The sequence below is a fragment of the Hibiscus syriacus genome, unplaced genomic scaffold (genome assembly GCF_006381635.1).
Source record: "Hibiscus syriacus cultivar Baekdansim isolate YM2019G1 unplaced genomic scaffold, ASM638163v2 tig00112523_pilon, whole genome shotgun sequence".
Classification (NCBI taxonomy): Eukaryota; Viridiplantae; Streptophyta; class Magnoliopsida; order Malvales; family Malvaceae; genus Hibiscus; species Hibiscus syriacus.
In genome coordinates this window covers 2,474-12,880 of record NW_024063355.1, presented here as the reverse complement: position 1 = coordinate 12,880, position 10,407 = coordinate 2,474, and the positions used below count along the sequence as shown (strand labels likewise).

The 10,407-nt window shown below is 34.2% G+C and overlaps 1 pseudogene; it reads left to right on the top strand.

Annotated features, from left to right (window-relative positions):
- Positions 1 to 5,578: 5,578 nt before the first annotated feature.
- LOC120181453 lies at positions 5,579 to 9,782 on the top strand (annotated as a pseudogene).
- The last annotated feature ends 625 nt before the right edge of the window (positions 9,783 to 10,407 follow it).

Genomic DNA, 10,407 nt, shown 5'->3' with positions numbered 1-10,407 from the left:
ATAAGAAATTTATGATTTAATTTGGGTATGACTTAACAAGAGTTTTTATAAGAAATTTTTTGAGAAGATGTCTGAATGAATTATCAGAAATGGTTTTGGGTACGAACGACCCAAATTATCAATTTTTATGATGATGAATAAGAAATGATTTTGGTTGAAAATATTTATATATTTTAAATGAATATAATATGGTTTGAAAAGTCCATTGAGATGGAGTGATTATGATTATGACATGGTACATTTGTGTACATTATGTGTACCACAGTTGGTCAAATGATATGAATGCACTTGGAGTGCACATTTTGATTACGATGATAGCACTGAAGTGCTAATTGCGCACATTCGTCTAACTTACGTGTCTTGCATTCTCTTACATATACATTAAGGTTAAAAATATGAAATATAAAAATTCTGAAAAATATTTAAATGAAAATGAAATCTGAAAACGAAAGTTCTTAAATATATTTAAATGTAAAAGTTTATGGAAAGTGTCTGAGGAGCATGAATCTGAAATGTTGATTATGATTGATGTTGATTATTATGATTCTCATAAAATTATGAGATTATGGTTTTCAGGTACGAGCAAAAGTGGCTTGAATAAGTCGGTTTGAAATTTCAATGATTTCGTTGAATTTAATTTTTTTACTGTTTTGAATTATTATCATGATTTTTTATTTTAGCTCACTTTAAGTAGGTTATTGCCTAACTAAGTTTTGTTTAAAGTAAGATAGATTTCACTCGTAGACTCAGATAAAAGAAAGAACGTGAAGTGATGAGCCCTCTAATGCATCTTCACATAAATCAATAAAATATATAATATTCTAAAAGGTTTTAATTTTTTATTAATCTAAAATAAATATAAGATAATATCTGCTCAAAAATAATTTTCAATCATTTAACATTAAACGCTCAAATTCTGATATTACGTTAAGGAATAATAACAATTCCCAATAAAGATCTATTGGTTTTAGAATTAATATATATATATATGTATGTATATTTTTAGTAAAATAATTTTACTTTTAATATTAATTACTTGATATCCAAATGTGACCTTAAAATTACAAGACGTGATAAATACACTATTTTGAAATTATTTTATTATATCCAACCTTATATTTAATACACATAATATTAATATTTAGAAGTTTGATGATTTATTAATTATCATTTGATTTATCATAATAAGATATTAGATTTCTAAATAAAACTAAAATTTTAAAATGTGAAAATTTAAAACAAAAAAAAAATCATACAATTTTAATTAATCAATAAATAAACAAAGATCACTAATTAATAATTTATATTCTATTTTTGGATAAACTAATATTAGAGAAAAAAAGTCAAGAGTTGGGCTTAAAATACCTAACTTTAACTGCCATTTAAAACCTTTGGATGCATAGCTAAATATATAACTCACACACAGTACAAGGACAATAATAGATTTTGACTTAAACATGTGAAACAACTACTATAGATGAGAAGTGAAATTTTATGATTTAAAAGTACAAGGACTAAGAATGATCATACTAGAATACAAAAACTAAACTCACAACTTATGTATGCCTAAGATATAAAGGGTGAATTACGAGTTTAGTAACTAAACTATTAGTTTTGGTCCGTTTTAATACATAAACTTTTAATTTTTTCAGAACAATGCATAACGTTTATTTTTTGTTCCATTTTCGTATCATGCCGTTAAAAACTTAACGGGCGAGCTCGTCGGTCGATGCATCTACCGTCTTCGACGGTCACATCCGTCAACTGATGAAGCCCACACCTTTTCGGACCCTTTAACGTGATTTTGACCTCCATTTCACTAGAAAAATACCTCAATCTCTATAAATCGACGATGAACTCTTCAGCTTCTTCACCCTCCGATCTTCATCGTCAACTGACCGGTGGGTCTGAAACTAGACAATGTTGGTCGACTCGTCATTCTCTCATGGTCCACTTTTCGGATTGGTCCGTCCACCAGAGCTATGCCCAATCAGCCCATCCGTTAAGATTTTTAATAAAAGATACTAAAATAAAACAAAAGTAAACGTTAGTTATGATTTTATTTTTTTGAAAATTAAGGTACTATAAACTAAATACATAATTACCCAAAAAAAAAGTGTGGGTTTAGGGATTTGCTTAAAATTAACAAAGAGACGGCAGGCCATGGCCATTTGAGGGTGGGAAAAAGTAGGTGGAGACTTGGTCAAAATGATGATTGAAGTCTTTGAAAGCAAATATCTCAACTTTGTTAGCTATCCTAATCAACCAGCATTCTTAATTAATACCACTTCTACCAAATAAGAAGCAGAAGGTCAAGATTCAATTTTGAATGCTCATTATCAATTAGTTAGCTATCCTAATCAACCAGCATTCTCAACTTTGTAAGATGGATGTTCATTATCAATTAGTTAGGAAAATTTTAAACATGTACTAAATCACCTCATACTATAAAATATTAATCCTTATACTTTTGAACGTTTTAAATTAATTCACAAATTGTGACCCTCATCCTATATTGGTCCTCGAACTTTGAATGCTCTTTTTTATCCCCCAAACTTTTGAATGATTTAGGGGAATATTGTCGAAACACTCGAAAGTTTTGAGAATCAATTTAGACGTAAGGTTATAGTTTGGAGATAAATTTAGAATGTTTAAAAGTATGAGATCGATTTAGAACGTGAGTCATAATTTGAGGATAAAATTTAATATCCAAAAGTTTAGAGATTAATTTAGAATGAAAGTTGAAATTTAGGGGCGTAGTGCAATTAATTCTAAACTTAAATATATAATTTTTTATTAACCTAATGTGATTACAAAGTAATATCTGTTATAAATACTCTTAACCATTTGACAATGAACGTTTGATCACCTTGCTGAGGTTGTTGGTGCTCGAACTCGTGACCTTTAAGAACAACAATGATTCATTTAATCACTGAGATAAATTAGTTCGTGTAAAATTAAATATAGAATTAAATCATCCACTTTTAAATAAAGTTCATTCCCATTTTCTTTATGAATAATTTGTTGTTGGCCAACTCAACTAAAAGTTCTGCTCATAAATTAAGTTCCAAACCCAAAAGATATATCCAGTTTATCACGACTTATTTCAAGAGTCGGAAAATGTACAAGGAAGAATCAACGGTGAGAAATCAACCACGTTTGCTTCTTCGCCGCTACACAAGTGTATGACTCCGTGGGGTTCAAAAGAGTGGGTGCGTGAACACTCTCGTTCGCACGGCGAACGCGTGGAATCCACCACCCCGCCTTACTCGTTGTATTTGACAATTCGTAAAGGCTATGAATGGCGTATGGCCATCTAAATTGAACGAATGAAATAAAGCTCAATGCATGCATGCATGCATTTTTTTTCAACTCCGGTTGGAATATATGGTTTTCTCTTGTATCTCCGGTTCCGAGATTTCGTTATAATTAATTTATATCGACTTGCATCATATATTTAACGCTATTTAATAAAAATATTTTACATATATAAAAATTCAAACTTAAATCTACTTAATTAAAATAAATTGTTAACAATTTGAATCGACCTGATAATGATGAGGAGTAGGCCCACAAAGCAACGAATATATTCTTCTACGTTTATATTTTGGTACTAAGTTTAGCCTCACAAAGCAATGATGAGGAGTCCTTTATAATCTGTCATGGATAATTAGTAGACCCATGAAATAAAAGAGACAAATAGCCCTAGACGAGGATGACCTCCATCATTATGCTGGAAAAAATAAAGAATAATAAAAAAAATTACCCTTTTCACTCCCTTTGCTTGCCCTACCCCATACCCCATGCCATGGAATAATATGAGTGACATCCCAACCTTTATTTTGAGCTTTCACATTTTTTCAATTTAAAACCCTTACTTTATACCTGGATTTAGTGTTCTTAATGGGCAAATCATTGATGGGTTTTAGAGTTCGAATAGAGTCGGATTTGTGTGTGTTTTTTTATTAATATGAAGTAAGTATAAGATAATGTTTGTTCACATATAACTCTCAACATTTAGACATTGAACGCTCACACCCCTAAAATCTATGGTGCTTGAACTCGAATCCGGAATAACAATAATTTATTTACCACGACGACCACTTGGTTCGTGCCGGATTTGTGTTATCTATATAATTAGGTAATATATAAAAAAGGAGAAAAATATTAAAATTTGTTTTTTAAATTTAATAATGGAATTAAAATTGAATGACGAAAGAATTAAATTGTAATTAAAAATATTTTTAAGTATTTTAAAATATTGTAAATATTTGTATTACTAAAAGAATAACAGGGAAATTGAAAATTGCTTGGCCCAATTAGCCATGGGAGTGGGGTGGGGAGCCCTACTTCATATTAAATCTAGATGGCTTAAGAAGGCCCAATAAGCTCTATTTACATTAAAAATAAACGTTATATTAATTAAATATTAATTTTCATAAAAATATTTAAATATACCTTTTTATATTTTTCTTTCGACAAATGAATGAAGGTCTATATATTTTCATAAATATTTAAATACAACTTTTAAATTTGTGTTAACATGCGTTTAAGATATATAATATTTATGTTTTTTTTTTATATCATTGGTAATAAAATCATATAATAATAAAATTATTTGACAATAAATATTTAAACATCTTGACAGAACACGTATAATACAAAGGTTAGGTATTAAAGAAATCATATGTGGTTTGGTTCGTGTGGATCGAATGATAGTTTAAGTATTAAAGTAGACTTAATTATAAATAAGTGTTTAAACTGTACTATTTTTCTTAAATAGGCGTTCAATTTTATTTTTTAATTATTCAGGTGTCTAACGTTACAAATGTTACAATTTTAGGTGCTCAAACGTAACGACCACCATTAATAAATTTTATTAAGTGACACTTATCACATTATGATAATTTCAAAACTTAAAAAGCAAAACAAAATTATATTTAGAAAAAATATATTCTAGAATTACAAAAAAGCCCCAAATCTCTAACCCTAACCTCTATTATCGACCACGATTTCCATCGCTGATGATGTTCTTGCCATCTTCCTAGTCAGTCGTCGTCTCCCTTATCGTTGTGCGTGTTGTTGGATCGCATGGGTGTCGCGATGTTTATGGTCATATTTGGCTTGTTGTAGGGTGGAGGTTCTGGTGGAGGTCCAATCATCGTCAAACGACGACAATTGGCGTGAGTTTAAAGATTGAAATTGAAGTTTTCAAAGTTTTGAGGTTTTATTAAAGTTTTTTTTTTATTTTGGTTTTTTAAATATATAATTCTATTTTTTTAATTTAAATAAAATTTTAAAATTATTAGAACATGACATATGTCATTTAATAATGGAATTTAACGTCCATTATGGCCTGAGAACTGGATGATTCAAAAATTATTTGGGCACCTATTTTGAAAAAGCAATATTATTTGGGCACTTATTTTATAATTAAGCCTATTAAAGTATGTAAAGATTTGGTACCAAAATTCAAAATCTTAAATAGTTCGGACTACATGGACAATTAAGCCTTCGGGTTAAGGCTGCGACGAACATCTACCGTCACCGAGACTCCAATTCGCTTGATAAAAAAGAAAAGAGCGTTGACACAAAGAGAAAGGAAGAAGAGAGCCGCCTCCATTGCTCTCTTTGAAACAAACCCAGAATTTTCAACTCCGTTCTTAGGTATTTTGTTTCTCTTCTCATAAGCTTTGATCTTTTCGTTGTTCTTTTTGCATTATATCGATCTCATTCTTTACTGGGTTTCAGCTCTTTTGCTTCTGTATTGCGCCAGTTTTTTAAAAACCTTTATGATTTCTCGACTAATGGGTACTCTTTTTCTTTCTTTGTTCGATGATTAAGCACATAGGCTCTGTTGGTTCATTATATTTTGGGTTTTAAGTGAGTGTTTTAAACGGTGGCGAAGAAGAAAAGCATGATGGTTTTGGTTGTCAGATGCATTGGGGATTTAGAAGATTAGTCAAAAGAAAAAGAAATCACTAGAAATAAGAATGGCGTTGTTAGAGGGATTTAGTGCTGTGAAAGAGAGCACTTGGTGTTAATTTAAGCTATTTGTAGCACTTGGTTGATTTATTTTCTGATGAATGATTTTGTTGGTATTTAGAGTGTACCTTTCCTTTGTTAATGCTAAGGTGCATTGAGAATTGCCTGCTAAAAGAGGTGAAAGGCTAGCTCAAGAAATTCTTACTTTCCGTTGATTAGAGCGTTCGTTTTGATTTTCTACTGTTTTTGGAGATCGATGGATGGAAAAGAATGGATTATTTATTTTGACAGGGAAAGAAAAGGAGTCACTTTTTGCATGGTCTAACTGCAATTGTCATTCTTTTCAGCTATTTATGTCTCTCTGTCTCATAATAAGCTTGTGAATGTCACCTCTGGCTCTGGGATCGGTTCTTTATTCTTCTACGGTTGTGGAGTGTAGATAAGGTATCCAAAATTGTTGATATTGGTGGTAAAATGTTGTAGGCATATGGATTGCTCCCTTTTGTATTTGATAAAGAGGGTTAGAGCTGAAAATTTCCTTTGAAACATACAATAGAGAACCTCTTAGAAGCAACAAGCTCTTTGTTTATTCTGTGCTATAGTTTGGAGTCGTTGATTTATTGTGATTCCCATTCATATGAATTTCTTGGTGCAGAAGTGCTATATGATGTTTAAATGCAATTAAATCTCATGTTCTATGAAGTTATCAAACGTAATCTCATTTTCTATGAAGTTATCAAACGTCATTGCTGGATTTAGAATCCTCCGTATGATATTCATCTGTCTCAAAATATAATTAGCATGCATTTAGTGGCATGTAACAATATTCCTGTTGTAGCAAAGATGTGGATTATCCTCTTTTCCTTTGGTTTGGTTTAGTGCCTTGTCTTTGTATGATCGATGCTTTTATCATGGTTGATATATGGGGGTTAAACTTTTCTTGAAAAATCTTATGGCCTGTGCAGATCATGTTACGAGCAAAGCATATCGGTAACCTGTCCATTGGTGCAAGGTCATTTCTATTTAGTGGCTTACGAGGTAATGCTGTAGATGGAAATTCGTGCACCTGCCCTGAGGATGAGACTTGTGTTTCAAGAAGGCAGCAGAACATAAGAAAGGAAGCTTTGTCCAAATCCTCAGCTACGGGAGCTCTGAAGTTGGGCACTGCACCCCAAGCTGTTGATTATTATGAAACTGAGAGAGCACCACAGCCTGTTTCTCATCCTATTCCTTTGAGTAGATCTAACATTGTAAATTCTACTCGCAGCACCAATGGTATTCAACACGATGAACATGCATCACCTACCATTTCTGACCAGTTTGTTAAAGCTGGCATTGAAGCTGTGTCTTTCTTGTCCGATCTGATGAATTACAAACTTCCTTTGTCTGATGGTTCTATATTAAGCTCACCTAGACACTGCGTGGTTGAATCGACGAGGACTCTTCCAATTATAAAATCTCCAGCTTTCAGGCCTGTCAAAAAAGAGAACTTTGCCAAAGTCAATCCAAAACCATCACGTGAAATAGCAACAGGGGAAAAATCAACAGTCAGCTACCTTGGTACAAAAGATAGAGGCAAAAAATCCAATTTTGTTACAGGTTTCAAGCAAGTTTCAAATGCTGAAATTGTGGATTCATCGGAAACTCAAAGTAGTTCTGCAAATTCTTATGATAGGAGGAAGGCTACACCGCAGGGAGTGAAAGTTCAATCTCATCGTTTCATGTCAAATTTTAATTCCAATGTTATACCTTCAAGTGCAAAGGTTTCAGATTCTGGCATGGATGGTTTCAGGAGATCCTTTAGAGACATGAAAATGGCAACAGGAGTCTCTATGACCAGATCTTTAGGAGGCACTGGGCATGTGGCGGAAACTGTATCGCAGATATTGCAACAGTTGAAGTGGGGCCCTGCTGCCGAGCAGGCTCTTGAAAATCTCAACTTTTCAATGGATGCATATCAAGCTAACCAAGTTCTAAAGAAAATACCGGATCCTTCAGTTGCTCTTGGCCTTTTCAATTGGCTGAAAAACAAGGAGGGATTCAAGCATGACGGTCATACATACACCACCATGGTGGGCATCCTTGGTCGTGCAAGGCAGTTTGGGTCGATAAATAGATTGCTTGACCAGATGGTGAAGGATGATTGTCAGCCGAATGTGGTGACATACAATCGTCTTATTCATAGTTATGGACGTGCAAACTACTTGAATGAAGCTATTAACGTGTTCAATAAAATGCAGGAAATAGGTTGTGAACCTGATCGTGTGACATATTGTACTCTTATTGATATCCATGCCAAAGCTGGGTTTCTTGATGTTGCCATGGACTTGTACCGCAAAATGCAAGCAGTTGGCCTTTCTCCTGATACATTCACTTATAGTGTGATAATCAACTGTCTTGGAAAGGCCGGGCACTTGCCTGCTGCCGACCGGTTATTTCGTGGGATGGTTGATCAAGGTTGTGTTCCTAATCTAGTCTCCTACAACATCATGATCGCTTTGCATGCAAAGGCAAGGAACTATGACAGTGCTTTAAAGCTTTACCGTGATATGCAGAATGCTGGATTTGAACCTGACAAGGTCACATACAGCATAGTAATGGAGGTGCTCGGACACTGTGGATATCTGGATGAAGCAGAAGCAATTTTTGGTGTAATGAAAAGGAAAAACTGGGTGCCTGATGAACCTGTTTATGGCCTGCTGGTTGACTTATGGGGTAAGGCCGGTAATATCGAGAAGGCTTGGCAATGGTATCAAGCCATGCTACAAGCAGGGCTGCTCCCAAATGTTCCTACTTACAATTCTTTGCTCAGTGCTTTCCTTAGAGTACACAAGTTGTCAGATGCTTATAACTTGCTGCAAAACATGGTGGATTTTGGTTTAAATCCTTCTTTGCAAACTTATACCTTGCTCCTGAGTTATTGTACAGAGGTTGGGTCTCCGTATGATATGGGGATTTGTTGCCAGCTCTTGGCTGTCACCGGTCATCCTGCACATATGTTTCTGCTAAGTATGCCTTCAGCGGGACCTGATGGTCGAAATGTACATGATCATGCCAACAAGTTCTTGGATATGATGCACAGTGAGGATAGAGAGAGCAAGAGGGGGCTGGTGGATGCCATTGTGGATTTTCTTCACAAATCAGGGCTCAAGGAGGAGGCCGGTCTGTTTGGGAGGTAGCCGCAGAGAAGAATGTGTATCCCGATGCTGTTAGAGAGAAAAGCGCATGTTATTGGCTGATCAACCTACATGTGATGTCTGATGGTACTGCCGTAACAGCATTGTCTAGGACACTCGCCTGGTTTCGCCAGCAAATGCTGGTTTCCGGAATCAGTCCTAGCAGGATCGACATAGTGACAGGATGGGGCAGGCGGAGCAGGGTTACCGGATCATCGCTCGTGCGACAAGCTGTTCAGGATCTTCTTAACATTTTTAGCTTCCCGTTTTTCACCGAGAATGGCAATTCCGGGTGTTTTGTCGGGTGCGGAGAGCCTCTTAACAGATGGTTACTTCAATCATACGCGGAGCGGATGCATTTGCTGTAGTTCGTGGTCAACCGTAGCATACATGGAGCTAGCCTCTTCATTCTGCTACAGTTCAGATACGCTTTTTGATCGAGAATTCAAACCTAATATTGGATACGAATGCTACGGATTGTCGATTGAGCAGCAGGATATATTTAATGTTGATGGCTAAAACTTTTGGCAGAGAAGTTTATGTACATGATCTAACTGAACAGGGCATTTGCAAACAGCTTCTTCTCCATTTACATCTATGATGATTTTAACCTTTTCTATTTACTCTGGTTTGGACGCTGTGCTGGTTTGCTGGTTGTAGGCCGTCGATTCAGCAGAAATACGAGTGCCGCCGATGGTCGTGTGGGGTTATCTGAGAACTGATTTCTACAATATCCGATTCAAATTAATCGACTAATAAATTAAATATAAAAAAATAAATCTAACCTAACAAATAAATACATGCATAACATATAAAAGACCAAATCAATCATATAGAACTTTACTTAAATTTCCCACTTGTGCTAACAGATTATTTTTAATATTTTATATGTTCAATACACGAAACAAAAGCATGCATAATATACAGTACGAAGATCAAAACATTATATTTTTTAAAAATTTTATTTTCTTTTTAGAGAAAAACTCATGCACTTAACAAAATTAATGTGGTCCATATATATTTTTTTCTCTTAATGTTACCTTTTAACTCAGTAAACAAATTTAATGTGGTCTAACGATCAACGTTTTTCGTTATTGACCGTTACAGTATTGACGTGCCAGTTAACATTATTAATGTGATGATTTACGGTGTTGATGTGATAGTTCGTTTGTCATGTTTGAATTATCAATTTCGTCAATATACCATGTCATCCAAGTTGTAAAATAGAACTCGTCAACTCAAATAA